The sequence below is a fragment of the Balaenoptera physalus genome (genome assembly GCF_965194825.1).
Source record: "Balaenoptera physalus genome assembly, chromosome: 13".
NCBI lineage: Eukaryota > Metazoa > Chordata > Mammalia > Artiodactyla > Balaenopteridae > Balaenoptera > Balaenoptera physalus.
This window is the reverse complement of record NC_138892.1, coordinates 88,492,082-88,510,068: the sequence shown is the minus strand read 5'-3', so window position 1 is coordinate 88,510,068 and position 17,987 is coordinate 88,492,082. Positions and strand designations below refer to the sequence as shown.

At 36.7% G+C, this 17,987-nt stretch overlaps 1 protein-coding gene across 1 annotated transcript in view; it reads right to left on the bottom strand.

Annotated features, from left to right (window-relative positions):
- SOX5 (SRY-box transcription factor 5) overlaps window positions 1-17,987 on the bottom strand; it is a 990,465-nt gene that overhangs the window by 631,497 nt on the left and 340,981 nt on the right. Inside the window, exon 5 of the mRNA XM_082419737.1 lies at window positions 10,083-10,143. The gene's annotated coding sequence lies outside the window, so the exon portion shown is untranslated. The remainder of the gene's footprint in view (window positions 1-10,082; window positions 10,144-17,987) is intronic.

The window sequence follows — 17,987 nt, the reverse complement described above, 5'->3', positions numbered from 1 at the left end:
TAGTATGGAGTTTCCAGCTTCCTGGCATATTAACATCTTCAAATCCACAGTACAATGAGCAAAACTAAGAAATTAACTGAAACAACTGACTGATATACAGACCTTATTCAAAGTTCAACAATTGTCCCACTCATGTCCTTTTCTTGGACCATGAGCCAATATTTAGTTATCCTGTCTTCTTAGTCTGTTTCCATTTGGGACAATTCCTCAGTCTTCCTTTGTTTTTCATGACCTTGACACTTCTTAAGAGTACTGCCTAGTTATTTTGTAATATGTCCTTCACTTTGAGTTGTCTGATATTTTCTCATGATAAAATTCATGCATTTTTGCCAAGAACATGACAGAAATGATTTTTTGTGCCTTCCTCAGTGAGTCACAGCAGTGGTACACGATGCTGATAAGTCTCATTACTGGTGATACTAACTTTGATCACTTGTTTTAGATGGTGTTTGCCAGGTTATTCCACTGTAAAGTTGCTACTTTCTCCTTTGAAATTAACAAGCATTCTGAGAAGAGCTATTTGGACACTATGTAGGTATCCTACTTATCATCATATTTTCACCACTAATTTAGCATCCAGTCATGATTCTTGCCTGAGAAAGTCATTAATGTGGTGTTTACCAAATGGTCATTTTTCTATTTCCAACATTCCTTCTACAGTTATTAATTGGTAACACATACACACACACACACTCACAACTATTTCTTTATAACACACACCATGAGTTTTTATTGATACCTCATTCCCTTCAACATCACAGGGTTCATTCTAGCCCTCTTTATTTCTTTTACAGTAGGAAAATGGCTCTCATTATCCACAGTCCTAGTATATACTCAAAGCAGTTCAGAAATGTTAACTCTCACCTCCATGAAAAGCAGAATTATTAATCCGCATTGTGTGAGAAGCAAATTTTCTGATGAAAATACAATAGTTCATTTTTTTAAAATCTTAGAGTATAAAGTCAAAAATCTGTTTGGCAAAGTTACTTAAATTAGCTCTTTTCCCCCACCCCCTTCATCTGTAATTCATATGAATACAATTAATCAAATTTGTTATTTTTTGTTTTCATGTGAGGCTCCCTAAACACCCTAGCTCATTTTAATTATTTGGTTTTGAGTGTGTCAAACATTAACACAGTTCCAAAAGTCAGATCTATACAAAAGAAAAAGGATATTCAGATAAGTGTCACACTCTCCTGTCACCACTTCTACCTTATTTTCATTCTCTCAATACCCATTTGCTGGGCCCAACCTCTGTAAGTAAAAACCAATTTCATGAGTTTCCAGCTTATCTTTCCTATTTTTTGCCCCAATTAGCAGATACAAGTGTATTTTCTTATTTCCCATTCATTCTAGATATTACTTTTCTGCACTTTTTTCACTTGGCAGTATAGACTGGAAATTACTCTGCATCCTTTCATTCTTTTTACAGCTGCACGGTACCTCATTATGTGGAGATTCCATAGTGTACTAATGTATTCAACTATTCTCCTATGCATGAGCATTTAGGTAGTTTTTAATATTTTACAATTATAAACAATGCCACAATGATTAAACTTGGGCATGTGATCCTCATATTGTCAAAGATGTATCTTCAGGATAAATTCCTAAAAATGGGATTGCTGGATCAAATGGTGTGTATATGTAGATTTATTAGATATTGCCTAATTCCTGTCCAAAGGCTTGTACTAATTTTCATTCCATTCGGCAGTGTATGAGAATAAAACCTCTGTTTTCAACTCTTCCCCCAAATCATTTTAGCAGAGAAGCAGAGCAGCATTTGAGTGTTGATTTATGTTTACCTCTTGTCTCTGAGTACAGATATCATCTAACCACGGTGCTAACAATCAAAGAAAAAGTTTACACAAATGTAAAAGAAGAAGAATAGAAAGAACAAGGAACTGGGAAAAAAGTCAGTCTTGGAAAAAAATAGTTGGCTTTGATCACAGTGGCTCAGGGTGAAAATACATAGCATCTTTCCTTTGAAAACTTAATAAACCAAGATTTTACAGTAATTTTTTCCATGGCCAAGATTAAGCCCTGCCTCCATTTTTTTTTTGCAGCGCCATGCAGCTTAAGGGATCTCAGTTCCCCTATCAGGGATTGATCCCGGGCCACGGCAGTGAAAGCCCAGAGTCCTAACCACTAGGCCATCAGGGAACTCTCTAGCCCTGCCTCCTTTATGCCCACTAGACCTATACCAATACAACAAGTGGCACACAGCATCTGAGTCATCTGCTAAAATGTCTGTCTTGCTTTAAAGATTTTAATTTTGAAGTGGAGACCATATATCGATCCACATATTTACCTCAGTTTCTAGCACAATATTTAACATGTAACCTTCCTGATAAAAGTGTGTTAGAAGTTCATTAATATAAAAACAAATGTTCTCCGGGTGCTCACTCTGTGCCAGACACCATCCTAAATGTTTTACATGTATTGTCTCATTACAGCCACGGAACAATCATACAAGGTTGGTTTTGTTATTATTCCCAATTTATAGATGAGGAGACAAAGACTTAGAGAAGGCGCATAACTTGCCTACAATAATACATCATGAAAAAAAAAGAGTTGGGACTTGAGTAGGATTTGAACTGAGGTCTGCCTCATTCCAAAGCACATGCTGCTTTGCCTCCCCCTGGATGGCACTCAGAAATAGGAGCCTTCCTGATGTCCCACACGTCACACTTATGTAGACAAGTTCTAACTCTGCCTACTCTAAGGCCAGAGCTAATTCTATATTATGGATCTCAGGCCAGTATGTCACTATTAAGAAGGGAAGGAAAGGCGGTAATTTCAGTGGTTTCCAAATAGACTCTTAAAAAGCTTTCTGAGCTTTTTACCTTTTGGCAAACAAAGCTTTGGCTCCTCTGATACACGCACACATTTATTACACCCTTGTGACTGTGGTTTATGTATAAGCATCTTATTAAAAGAGTTTTTAAAAAACTGAAATGTGATTCCCTTTCTGACAGCAAAGGAAAAATAAAAAGATGTTCTTTGCCCTCCTGTTCTAATCTGTGTTTGGAAGTCAAGTCTGCAGTTCCCAGAACTCTATCACCAGCTTGTTACATTTCCATAAATCTGTCCAAGAATACAACACTGTTCACACAAAAAAATGTAATATAAACTGTAAACCACATGCACTTGATACCTGGATCCAATGTGCCCCCATTTTGTATATAAGTGAAAATAAGGCGATGCTTTAAGTCTTTGAAATGACAATATCACATTATTTAGATAAGTGCCACCAAATCATTATTGAAATTCTGATAGCATTTGCCTTACTGGTAAAAGAAAAATACCTGTAATGCATAGTTTAAATAATTACTTTTAAACAAAAGCTTCTTTTCTACATTGCTTAGTTATCTTTTGAGACCAACTCAGCAGGGCTATGTATTTTATTAAAATTGCCTTCAGACTGCTAATGGCAGGGCGTCTGTTAGCACAGGAAAAGTGATGGCAGTTTGACTCCTATTCCTAATATTGGGAGTTAGTCCAGACACTTAAGAGCCAGAACTCTGCTGTGCATTTGACTATGTTATCAACACTTTACTTGCTAATGATACTAGTGACAGCATTTCAATATGATGGGTCAGACTTAAATAGGAAAGCTTATAATTGTGCTTACAGAACCAAAGAAACTCCCTCCCCCCTCCCCACAAGAATATCTCTTTTATCAGCAGATCAGCTGTGTTAAGCTTCATGACTGGGAATTATTTGGTAAGCTTCTGCTCAATATTTTTTCTCATTTTCCACTTCCCACCTTGAATGGAGAGCCTCCATCAGCACCTGATATCTACCCGTTCAGAAAATGACAACTGAAAGCCTTCCCGTGGTGCAGCCATGTGCCAACTACCCAGCAGAAGGTCACACTGATGACTTCCCTGTGGCTTTTATTTTCCCCAGGGAAATCCACAGCCAGGGCTGACTGCTTGCCAAATATGCTGAGTGCCACAAACCAGCAGCGCTAAGAACCCCCCATCCTTCTTGATGGGAAGCAGTAAGCAACTGTGCTGAACACCTGTGTCAGCTCCTGTTCCTGGGGACACCCCAGGCAAGCACTCATTCAGCATTCAGGGATAGGGCTCCCCTCTTCTAACTGGCACTTCTGTCCAAAAACTTCTCAGTAGTCGTATGATAATAGTTATGTTTGTCAGATCTCTATAACACCAGCGTGTTTAACTACTGTTAAGGAGGATGATTTAAATCATTTATGAGTTAAGTATTTTACTGTAATCATCTAAAGGGAATCAGGATAAAGAATGTATTTCCTATTATTATAAATGTAAAAGTAACACTCTCCATCACTTCCTCCAACCAACCTGAGGAAGAGGAGACGTAGTCTGAGATTTGGATGGCATGATTCCATAGATGGACAAGATCTAAATCAATCAGTATTTTTCCTATAACTAACTGAGAATAATATGCTAAACTGAAGCGGTGAAAATTCTAGTCAAGAATGGATGGAGAAAAATCAGGCAATATAATTAAAAGATTGCCTGCCACAGGTTAAGACTTAGAATATATGAATGAATGAATGAATGAATGAACCAATGAATGAAGGAACATCTAAACAATTTTCAATATTTCAAAAAATTCCATAATCCAGAAATGATTATATTCTAGGGAGCCAACTGAGTCTGCACTTAGTGTTTACGATTTGCAGACCACTCAGGCAGGACTTGTGCAGAGATTAAAAATAAATAAATGAATAAATAAACCAAAGCCTACTTCAGGACCACATAGCTTGTCAAGCAGCAAAACTACAATTCAAGCTTCAGAGTTTCTTCTACTTTGACTACTCCATTTGGTCTTCTCCAAACTTCCACATGGCATTCAGACTGTTGGGCTTTCAGGGTGTTTCCTAAGCCTGGATTGCTCTTCCACCAAGGAGGCAAATTTTGCTATCAAATTTAATCTCACATAGCTTCATTCTCAAATCCCCTGCCTAGTTCCAGAATCTCTGCATGGAATGCTTCTTCGATGTATCAACACTGGTATTTCAAATGTACAGACTCTCAAAACAATTCACATACCTCCCACTAATTAAAAATATGTAAATAAACACAAACAATTAATTTTTCCTATTTCCTGCATCTGTGAATTGCATGGCTTTTATTTCAATTACTTAAGGTTAAAATTCATCTCTTATTGCTCCAGAAAGTCTACCCTAACGATTCCATCTTCGGATTTCTGCCCCTATCTGTCCCCAGGTTTTACCATCTTGGTCCTGACTTTCTGGATCTCTTGCTTAAATGACTACAATGGCCTCCTACCTTCCCCTTTTAGCTTCTCCCCTTTCAATCAACCTCATACTGCCAGCATATTAACTAATTAATCCAAGGCATAGACCTAATCACCACCCACGTTCCCTTAAAAAACAAACACAAATTTTTAATGGCTCCCCAAGTCCTGTTAAGTCTAATCACTAGCATGAGATTCAAAGTCCTCTTTACAGATTTGAACTGTAAAGTTTCTTTATGTTGTAAAGAGCCCACCATATCTTTACACTCATTATCTCCCTTTTGTATACCCTGTGCTGAATCCAAACTTACCCAAGCCGAAAAAGACACTTAAGACACCAGGATCTTAAATATATACTAGTTAAGCCCTACCAGTATCTAACATCTCTGCTAGGAAAATCATCCTTTAAGATCCAGCTCAAATACTGTTTTGTCTATGAAACTTTCTTTCTCTTTTCTATGAACCCTCATAGAACGTCAGGTTGTAGCTCTTTTGTAGGCTTTTTGACATTATATCTCACACTATAATATTGGGTTTTGGATCTTCAAACTAAATTCATTTAGCACAAGCTATAAGCAAAGCACTTTGACAAGTATTTTAGGGATACAGTGGAGAACAAGACAGATTCATTCAGCAAAATGCAAAGAGGAAAAAAAAAATTTTTAACTGGAGTGGAAAGTGGAAAGTCATTCAAGCAGTTGAACGAACTCAAGGGCCAAATAAGATAATGACTGACAATTACCATATGGATTTAGTGTGATGGAGATAACTTATGACCTTAGCAATGGCTGGCAGGATAGGAGTAGAATAGGACTGACGAGTAAGAAGGAAGAAAGAAAATGGAGACAAGTTAAACCTTTGGGGAAATACGTATATATATGAAGGGAGTGGTAGCTGGAGGGAGAAGTAAGATCAAAGGGAAGTTTTTGTTTATTATTTAAGAGGGGAAACTTGACATGTTTAACCATTAATGTTTCCAATAAAGAAGAAGTTGAAGATACTCAATTGAAGAATCAACGTTTTTGGAACTGCCAGAGGAAGTAGGTTTAAGCATGGGGGAGGCACTGGCCCTTCCAGGAGAAGAGAACCTCCCAGCAAAAAAGGCACTGGAATCACAGCAGATTCAACAATTTTAGGTGCATATGTGAAGCTGAGGCTGCATACCCTCTCCTTCAAAAAACAGTATCAAAGAGTAATTTCCTTATTTCTCCCTTTAAATATAAACCTGATTCCTATTCTTATGACTAAAAGGGAAAGAATTTAGAATAAACAAGAATTTTTAAGAAAATTTAAGTATTCATAAGCAAACAGATTTATATATTTGTTTATGAAAACAAAATATATATTTATTACATGAATATTCTAAAAGTCAAATAATGAAAATCTAAGCTTATATACCTACTTATAGCTTTGATAGTTTTTAATGCATTGAATCAAAAGTCTGACACATTTCTAGTAAACAGTTATTGGGCAATTGGAAACTGCTGCCGTAAGACTGCTAGGAGAAGGCACTCCCACCTCCTCAATTCCTTTTTCAATAATCACTTTGATTCTTTGACATGACAGTAATAATAATTTTAGAAACAACCCTTCCTTCCAAATATCAATAATACCTTCTATAACCTAATTTTTCTGAAAATAAATATGAACATTTTCCTCTGTTTTTTATATAGTATATCCCTATTTTTTCATTTATATTAAAAATGGTCACTTCTAATGTAAGTGATTCCTAATTCAACCAATTTTTATTTACACATTGCACACATTGGTTTAACAAATGTAAAGGAACTGCAGAGATAACAGTAGCAATGCAATTCTCCTTATGGGAGAAGCAGGGTTCGTCATTTAGCAGGCAAACACAGGTTAAAGACCCCAAGTCGTCCTCCTGGTAAGTTTCAGAGCTGGTTCCAGAATTCATGCCCTATAAGTCCTATGAAGCTGTTTTGTTTTTTTTTTTAACTGCTCTGTGTTTCCTTCTCATAAATAGTCTTATCAATCATGTGATCATTACAATAAACCACAACATAATTTTCAAATATTCTCCCTTACAACTAGGAGATAAAAATTCATGACTTGTTTATGGACTTACACAAGGCTATGTAGTTTTGGTTGAAATTAAAAATGACAAACAAATGGGAAATTCAGCTATGCAAAGCAACTAACTGGATACACAAATTTCTAAATATTACATGCCCTTGTCATTAATGTGCCTATTATGAAAAAATAAGTTATACAGAACCGAAGAACACGATTCAAAATCAACAGAATTCTGCAAATTAAAGACATGAAAACGAAAAATGATAGCTCTACTATTTAACATGAGCTCCCTGAACAAAATCATCAGTCAAAATCTTAATCAGATAATGTTGCCCTAATCATTGTTAAAGTCTATTTTCATTCATAATTTATATTCTGTGTATAAAGAAAGAAATTTTTAATGTTTTACCCAAGCTTTAAGTCCAAGCGATCCTTAAACCTTGCAAGTCACATCATGCCTCTTTATTGGCTGAAACCCCCTGAATGATTCCCATCTCACTCAGAATAATAGTCAAGGTCCTGCCATGGTCTACCAGGCCTTATAAAATGGTCATCACAACATCCTACCCTTTCTCATCTCTTACTTCTCCACTCCTTACTCTCTCTGGCCACAGTGCCCTCCTTGACGCTCCTTCAACATACCAAGCATGCTCATTATACTTGTTCTTCCCACTGAATGTAACTCTCTTCACCCATATACCTAAATCATTCCCTCTCACTACATTCAAGTCTGTGCTCCGTTCTCTCCTTATCAGAAAGGCCTATCCTAGACATGGTATTGGATACAGTCTCCCACCATTCTCAATTTACTCTGCTTTATTTCCTCCTTAGTATGCATCCCCATTAACATATATATTAAAATCCTCATGTTATGTTTTCCTCCACTAGAATGAAAACTCCAGAAGAGTAGGAACTTCTGTTGTATGTATGAATGAATGATCATCTTATCATTTCATCCAGCTGAATAGGGAACTTCTCCAGAGAAACAACAGTAAAAAAAACCTTAACGTTCTTGAGTTCTTCAAATATCAATACAATTTAAAGTGAAGTATGAGTATCAATGGTATTCTTTACCAAATATAAATTGGTGAAGATGACAAATGATGATGGTATTTTTTATGTGCGTGTACAATGTTGTGTGCAGAGTTGTTCGTGTTCCATAACCTGTAAGGCACATAATTCAGTGGGTCTGCATCATATCAAGCAACATAGATTAATCTCTGTTACTAATATTTCATGTGACAGTGGGAAGCAATGTAGGTTTGTAAAATAGATGGATTAGACTGAAGTTCTTTCTATGCGTCAAGACTATAAGGGATCTATGAGGTCTCTTCCTTCTTGATCTTACTTCCAAACATGCAAAACTCAAACGACTGTATTCAGTTTAACATCAATATATACATACAGCTGGATGCCAAGAAAATCTACTACTTTTGGCTTCAATTTATTTCTTTTTAATGTTTAGTTCAATGATATTTATAAACTGAAAATTGGGAGATGTTTACTACCAGAAAACTCTTTATGCAAGTATCACCAAAAAGTGGTTCTCAACTCTGCAAGAATCAGTGCAGACATACTTACAAACCCAATTACTTGGGCATATCATTCTAAACACAGCTTTTTGCAGGACTCTTTCTTAATTTAGCCAAGAGCAGAGACCCGAGTATATGCAATGCATCAAGATATACTTGAAATTATCTTTCCTCTAAGCTGGAGAGTGGTGTTCTCTCAAGATTCATACAATAATAATCTGTTTAGTCCGTAATTCCAGAAAATAACTAAATCCCTGAAGCATCCTGGCAGAAGAACTTTAAGCTTAGATCCTTTCTGAATAAGCCATTTCACTTGAAGAGAGGTGATCAGACTGAAGAACAAAGCTATTTATCTCTCTGTGTGATGGAACCCGAAAAGCCCACTGGTAGTTGCTCTCCAGAAGGCCTGGATGTGGAGGAGCTAAGTCAAACTCCAGGAGAGTTGTGGAAGTGGTAACACTAGGTGGGTAACAGAAAGGGAGAGGACTCCCAAGCTTCTGGAAATAACTAAGCAATAGTAGCAAGAGTTGTAATCACTATTGAAGACAACTGGTAGTCTTCCTTGAAGCAGGAGATGAACACGAGCCATCAGTCACTCATGGTAACACTCAGGGAAATGGGGACTACAAAGGCCAGCATGGCTGCATCCAGCTTACTGAGGGGTGTGACTTACACTAAACTTTCCACAATGGCTGACAAATGCTCACAGTAGACCCTTTGACTAATTAACCTTCAATTTACATATGGTAGTCAACATTCAGTAGTTAAAATTAGCGTTGGTAAACAGATTGACTCTAAGAGCATCAAGAGCTTTTAGAGGTGTCCCTGTGCCCAGAGAACAGGGCAGAAAAGAAAGGAAACTTGACTTACATGACCCAAGTCTTCTCCCACTACAATTACATAATTAATAACATTGTACATGTTTTAAAGTTTTGATTCTGGAAAAGTCATCAAAAAGTCTTCATTTCGAAACAGTTTACACCCTAAAAAGGATAACAGAAATCAGGGTAACTGTGTACCATATTAGGTAAGAAATCTTCTTCTATTCCTGAAAATCTCTTCAAATTATTTTTTCTTCTTCAAATCCTAAAAAGAGAATGCCTAAATGCTGAACTTATTATCTAAAGGCTTTAGCCTTTAACTTGCAAAACTGAAGACCACACCAAGTAAGCATGGATAAGAAATAAACAAGTGGCAAGAGATCAAGAACTCCAAAATTAATGACAAAAGAATGATCAGCAAATGATAATAATACAATGTTCTGACCTGCTGAGTCTGCAATCTCTCCCACTCCTGATGTCCTTGATATTATCTATTTCTTGCAATTCTAAGAAAAAAATAACAAAGAAAGACAAGTATTTAGGGAAAAATCAAAGTAATTCCAAAATACTTAGGTGAAAAAAAAATCAAACATTATAAGGAGAGTTAAGATTTCTACTACATAACTTTGGAAGAAATATTAAGTAATTTCATTCTAAAATTTTTTCTAGACCAGATTCATAGCCATACAACATCAGACTCATAGGACTATGCCAGTTAATAGCTGATGAATGAATAATAAATGAACACTCAACAAACAAACTTTCATAAATGACAGGCAAGATATAATGATAGTTGAAATGTAAAAAAAATGTGAACCAATTATCTTGAAGCTGTTTCAATTAAATCACTTTTAAAAATTTTATATTATTAATTCAGTCATGTAAGCACATGTGCATGTATGTAGCCTATGATCACCCTGGGCCCAGTTTTATTGAGAGAAACAATTTTAACCATTCTTATAGTCCATGATGGTTAACTTAAAATATACTTATAATGCAACCTTACTTACAACTACAGTACTTTAAGGATAACAGGCTAATGGGCACTGAAATTTATTAAATACAGACTAGCACGTACCAAAGCGCGGTGCTACATTGTACTAGGATACTAGGGTGTATAAGAATAAAGGGTTTACAAACTCACTGGATAATTTCTATGTTAAAACAATAAAAAAAAGAATAGCAAAACAAAACCAGAAACACCATATTGATACTTAGTCACTTTATCTGAGCCAGACCCCAAAGACCAGGATTTAAGCATTGGTCCTATGACAGAAGAGCTTTATGTCTTTAGAAATTTATCTAACCTCTTTGAAGGTTTATTTTCTTGATCTGTAAAATGGTTTCATAGCCTTGATATAAATCCAAAAATTTAAAAAAATTTCAATACATGTAACTATATTATCATTATTTTATTATTTATTTATCGATATAGAATTCTTTTTTATAAGGGGAGGTTCATTATCTATTCTCAGCTTTTTAAACTTTAGCCTCAGAATGATTATGGTTTCAAAATGGTTTCAAAATGTTTAAACATTTGTTAATGACTTTTATGATCTTGAAACATGATTATTAAAATTGTATAAATATAAATTACACAACGTTTATGCCCTAGGAGGGTACAGTTACATGTACCATCAATCACATTATGTGGTTAGTATTTTATTTTATTTATGTATTGTTAATTAATTAATTAATTAATTTTTGGATGCACTGGGTCTTCGTTGCTGCACGCGGGCTTTCTCTAGTCACGGAGAGTGGGGGCTACTCTTCGTTGTGGTGTGCGGGCTTCTCATTGTGGTGGCTTCTCTTGTTGCGAAGCATGGGTAATAGGCATGCAGGCTTCAGTAGTTGTGGCATGCAGGCTCCGTAGTTGTGGCTCGTGGGCTCTAGAGCGCAAGCTCAGTAGTTGTGGCACATGGGTTTAGTTGCTCCACAGCATGTGGGATCTTCCCAGACCAGGGATCAAGTCCGTGTCCCCTGCATTGGCAGGCGGATTCTTAACCGCTGTGCCACCAGGGAAGCCCTGTGGTTAGTATTTTAAATAAGACTTCAAAATGATACTCTGAGGGTAACAGAATTCTACTTCTAGGATATTGATCTAACATACTAGAGCCAGAGATTTAGAGATGATCTAGGACCAGGTTACCTGTATAACTTTTGATTATTAGTTTATATAAGACTTCTCATTTTTGAAAGAAACAAAAATTTGGGGTGGTTTCTGGGGTAGCTAAATTCTTTTAAAGGCCATAAAATAGTAAAAGAAATTACACACCAAGACTAAGTGGGATTTATCCTAGGAATGCAAAGTTGGTTTAACATCTAAGTATCAAATAATGTAACATATCATACTAATAAAATAAAAGACAAAACCATACGATCATATGGTAGATGCTGAAAAGCATTTGACAAAATCCAACACCCTTTCATGATATAAACATTCAACAAACTAGCAATAGAAGGGAACTTCCTCAGCCTTATAAAGACCATCTACAAAAACCTCACAACTATCATACGTAGTAGTAAAAGACTGACTGGTTTCCCACTATGATCAGAAATAAGACAAGGGTGTCCACTCATGTCACTTCTATTCAAGACTGTACTGGAGGGGGACAAGAGCTGGCCCGCCTTCCATACCCCTCCTTCCCCCCAGCCTGAGTGAGCCACAGCCCCCTAATCAGCTGCTCCTTCAACCCCATCCTGTCTGGGTGGGAACAGACGCCCTCAGGCGACCCACAGGCAGCGGCGGGGCCAAATACAAAGCTGAACTCCAGGAGATGTGCCAACAAAGAAGAGAAAGGGAAATTTCTCCCAGCAGCCTCAGCAGCAGTGGATTAAATGTGCACAATCAACTTGATGTATCCTGCATCTGTGGAATACCTGAATACAGAACGAATCATCCCAAAATTGAGGCGGTGGACTTTGGGAGCAACTCTAGACTTGGGGTTTCCTTTCTGCATATAATTTGTTTCTGGTTTTATGCTTATCTTAGTTTAGTATTTAGAGTTTATTATCATTGGTAGATTTGTTTATTGATTTGGTTGCTCTCTTCTTCCTTTTTCTTTTCTTATATATAGATTTTTTTTTTCCTCTTTCTCTTTTTGTGAGTGTTTATGTGTATGCTTCTTTGGGTGATATTGTCTGTATAGCTTTGCTTTTACCATTTGTACTTGGGTTTTGTCTGTCCGTTTTTTTGGTTTGTTTTTTTCTTTGTTTGTTCCAGTATAGTTTTTAGCGCTTGTTATCATTGGTGGGTGTGTTTTTTGGTTTGGTTACTCTCTTCTTTCTTTTTTTTTAATCACTTTTTAAATTTTTTTATTTTTAATAATTTTCAACTTATTATTTTAATAACTGTATTTTATTTTACTCATTCTTTCTTTTTTTCTCCCTTTTTATCCGAGCCATGTGGCTGACAGGGTCTTGGTGCTCCAGCCGGGTGTCAGTCCTGTGTCTCTGAGGTGGAGAGCCAAGTTCAGGACATTGGTCCACCAGAGACCTCCCAGCTCCACGTAATATCAAATGGCGAAAGCTCGCCCAGAGATCTCCATCTCAACGCTAACACCCAGCTGCACTCAACGACCAGTAAGGTACAGTGCTGGACACCCTATGCCAAACAACTAGCAAGACAGGAACACAACTACATCCATTAGCAGAGAGGCTGCATAAAATCATAATAACGTCACAGACACAACAAAACACACCACCAGACGTGGGCCTGCCCACCAGAAAGACAAGATCTAGCCTCATCCACCAGGAAGGCACTGGTCCCCTCCACCAGGAAGCCTACATAACCCACTGAAGCAACCTTAGCCTCTTGGGGCAGACACCAAAAACAACAGGAACTATGAACCTGCAGCCTGCAAAAAGGAGACCCCAAACACAGTAAGTTAAGCAAAATGAGAAGACAGAGAAACACACAGCAGATGAAGGAGCAAGGAAAAACCCACCAGACCAAACAAACGAAGAGGAAATAGGCAGTCTACCTAAAAAAGAACTCAGAGCAATGATAGTAAAGATGACCCAAAATATTGGAAATAGAATGGAGAAAATACAAGAAACGTTTAACAAGGACTTAGAAGAACTAAAGAGGAAACAAACAATGATGAACAACGCAATAAATGAAATTAAAGATTCTCTACAAAGAATCAATAGAAGTATAACTGAGGCAGAAGAATGGATAACTGATCTGGAAGATAAAATAGTGGAAATAATTACCACAGAGCAGAATAAAGAAAAAAGAATGAAAAGAATTGACAACAGTCTCAGAGACATCTGGGACAACATTAAACACATCAACATTCAAATTATAGGGGTCCCAGAAGAAGAAGAGAAAAAGGGACTGAGAAAATATTTGAAGAGATTATAGTTGAAAACGTCCCTAATATGGGAAAGGAAATAGTCAATCAAGTTCAGGAATCGCAGAGAGCCCCATACAGGATAAAGCCAAGGAGAAACAAGCCAAGACACATATTAATCAAACTATCAAAAATTAAATACAAAGAAAAAATATTAAAAGCAGTAAGGGAAAAACAACAAATAATATACAAGGGAATCCCCATAAGGTTAACAGCTGATCTTTCAGCAGAAACTCTGCAAGCCACATGGGAGTGACAGGACATATTTAAAGTGATGAAAGGGAAGAAGCTACAACCAAGATTACTCTACCCAGCAAGGATCTCATTCAGATTCAACGGGGAAATTAAAACCTTTACAGACAAGCAAAAGCTAAGAGAACAAAGTACCATCAAACCAGCTTTACAACAAATGCTGAAGGAACTTCTCTAGGCAGGAAACACAAGAGAAGGAAAAGACCTACAATAACAAACCCAAAACAATTAAGAAAATGGTAATAGGAACATACATATTGTTAACTACCTTAAATGTAAATGGATTAAATGCTCCAACCAAAAGACAATGACTCATAGACTGGCTGAATGGCTACAAAAACAAGACCCATACATATGCTGTCTACAAGAGACCCACTTAAGATCTAGGGACATATACAGACTGAAACTGAGGGGATGGAAAAAGATGTTCCATGCAAATGGAAATCAAAAGAAAGCTGGAGTAGCAATTCTCGTATTAGACAAAACAGACTTTAAAATAAAGACTATTACAAGAGATAAAGAAGGACACTACATAATGATCAAGGGATCAACCCAAGAAGAAGATATAACAATTGTAAATATTTATGCACCCAACATAGGAGCACCTCAATACATAAGGGAAGTACTAACAGCCATAAAAGGGGAAATCGACAGTAACACAATCATAGTAGGGGACTTTAACACTCCACTTTCACCAATGGACAGATCATCCAAAATGAAAATAAATAAGGAAACACAAGCTTTAAATGACACATAAGACCAGATGGACTTAATTGATATTTATAGGACAGTCCATCCAAAACAACAGCATACACTTTCTTCTCAAGTGCTCATGGAACATTCTCCAGGATAGATCATAACTTGGGTCACAAATCAAGCCTTGGTAAATTTAAAAATATTGAACTCGTATCAAGTATCTTTTCCGACCACAGTGCTATGAGACTAGATATCACTTACAGGAAAAACTCTGTAAAAAATACAAACACATGGAGGATAAACAATACACTACTAAATAACCAAGAGATCACTGAAGAAATCAAAGAGGAAATGAAAACATACCTAGAAACAAATGACAATGAAAACACGACAACCCAAAACCTATGGGATGCAGCAAAAGCAGTTCTAGAGGGAAGTTTATAGCAATACAATCCTACCTCAAGAAACAAGAAACATCTCAAATAACCTAACCTTATCCCTAAAGCAATTAAAGAAAGAGAACAAAAGAACGCCAAAGTTAGCAGAAGGAAAGAAATCATAAAGATCAGATCTGAAATAAATGAAAAAGAAATGAAGGAAACACTAGCAAAGATCAATAAAACTAAAAGCTGGTTCTTTGAGAAGATAAACAAAATTGATAAACTATTAGCCAGACTCAACAAGAAAAAAAGGGAGAAGACTCAAATCAATAGAATTAGAAATGAAAATGGAGAAGTCACAAGTGATGCTGCAGAAAAACAAAGGATGATGAGCGATTACTACCAGCAACTCTATGCCAATAAAATGGACAACCTGGAAGAAATGGACCAATTCTTAGAAAAGCACAACCTTCTGAGACTGAACCAGGAAGAAATAGAAAATATAAACAGACCAATCACGAACACTGAAATTGAGACTGTGATTAAAAATCTTCCAACAAACAAAAGTCCAGGACCAGATGGCTTCACAAATGAATTCTATCAAACATTTAGAGAAGAGCTAACACCCGTCCTTCTCAAACTCTTCCAAAACATAGCAGAGGGAGGAACACTCCCAAACTCATTCTATGAGGCCACCATCACTCTGATACCAAAACCAGACAAGGATGCCACAGAGAAAGAAAACTACAGGCCAATAACTGATGAACATAAATGCAAAAAAACCTCAAGAAAATACTAGCAAACAGAATCCAACAGCACATTAAAAGGATCATACACCATGATTAAGTGGGGTTTATCCCAGGAATGCAAGGATCCTTCGTATATTCACATCAGTCAATGTGATAAACCATATTAACAAATTGAAGGAGAAAAACCATATGATCGTCTCAATAGATGCAGAAAAGGCTTTTGACAAAATTCAACACACATTTATGATAAAAACACTCCAGAAAGAAGGCATAGAGGGAACTTACCTCAACATAATAAAGGCCATATATGTCAAACCCACAGTCAACATCGTTCTCAATGGTGAAACACTGAAACCATTTCCTCTAAGATCAGGAACAAGACAAGGTTGTGCACTCTCACCACTATTACTCAACATAGTTTTGGAAGTTTTAACCACAGCAATCAGAGAAGAAAAAGAAATAAAAGGAATCCAAATCAGAAAAGAAGAAGTAAAGCTGTCACTGTTTGCAGATGACATGATACTATACATAGAGAATCCTAAAGATGCTACCAGAAAACTACTAGAGCTAATCAATGACTTTGGTAAAGTAGCAGGATACAAAATTAATGCACAGAAGTCTCTGGCATCCCTATACACTAACAACAAAAGATCAGAAAGAGACACTAAGGAAACACTCCCATTTACCACTGCAACAAAAGGAATAAAATACCTAGGCATAAACCTACTTAAGGAGACAAAAGACCTGTAAGCAGAAAACTATAAGACACTGATGAAAGAAATTAAAGATGATACAAACAGATGGAGAGATATACCATGTTCTTGGATTGGAAGAATCAACATTGTGAAAATGACTCTACTACCCAGAGCAACCTACAGATTCAATGCAATCCCTATCAAACTACCAATGGCATTTTTCACAGAACTGGAACAAAAAATTTCACAGTTTGTATGGAAATAGAAAAGACTCCGAATGGGCAAAGCAATCTTGAGAAAGAAAAACGGAGCTGGAGGAATCAGGCTCCCAGACTTCAGACCATACTACAAAGCTACAGTAATCAAGACAATATGGTACTGGCACAAAAACAGAAATATAGATCAATGGAACAGGACAGAAAGCCCAGAGATAAACCCACGCACACATGGTCACCTTATTTTTGATAAAGGAAGCAAGAATATACAAAGGAGAAAAGACAGCCTCTTCAATGAGTAGTGCTGGGAAAACCGGACAGCTACATGTAAAAGAATGAAATTAGAACACTCCCTAACACCATACACAAAAATAAACTCAAAATGGATTAAAGACCTAAAGGTAAGGCCAGACACTATCAAACTCTTAGAGAAAAACATAGGCAGAACACTCTATGACATAAATCACAGCAAGATCCTTTTTGACCCACCTCCTAGAGAAATGGAAATAAAAACAAAAATAAACGAATGGGACTTAATGAAACTTAAAAGCTTTTGCACAGCAAAGGAAACCATAAACAAGACCAAAAGACAACCCTCAGAATGGGAGAAAATATTTGCAAATGAAGCAACTGACAAAGAATTAATCTCCAAAATCTATAAACAACTCATGCAGCTCAATATCAGAAAAACAAACAACCCAACCCAAAAATGGGCAGAACACCTAAATAGACATTTCGCCAAAGAAGATATACATCCTGCCAACAAACACATGAAAGGATGCTCAACATCATTAATCATTAGAGAAATGCAAATCAAAAGTACAATGAGGTGTCACCTCACACCAGTCAGAATGGCCATCATCAAAAAACTATAAACAATAAATGCTCGAGAGGGTGTGGAGAAAAGGGAACCCTCTTGTACTGTTGGTGGGAATGTAAATTGATACAGCCACTGTGGAGAACAGTATGGAGGTTCCTTAAAATACGAAAAATTGAACTACCATACAA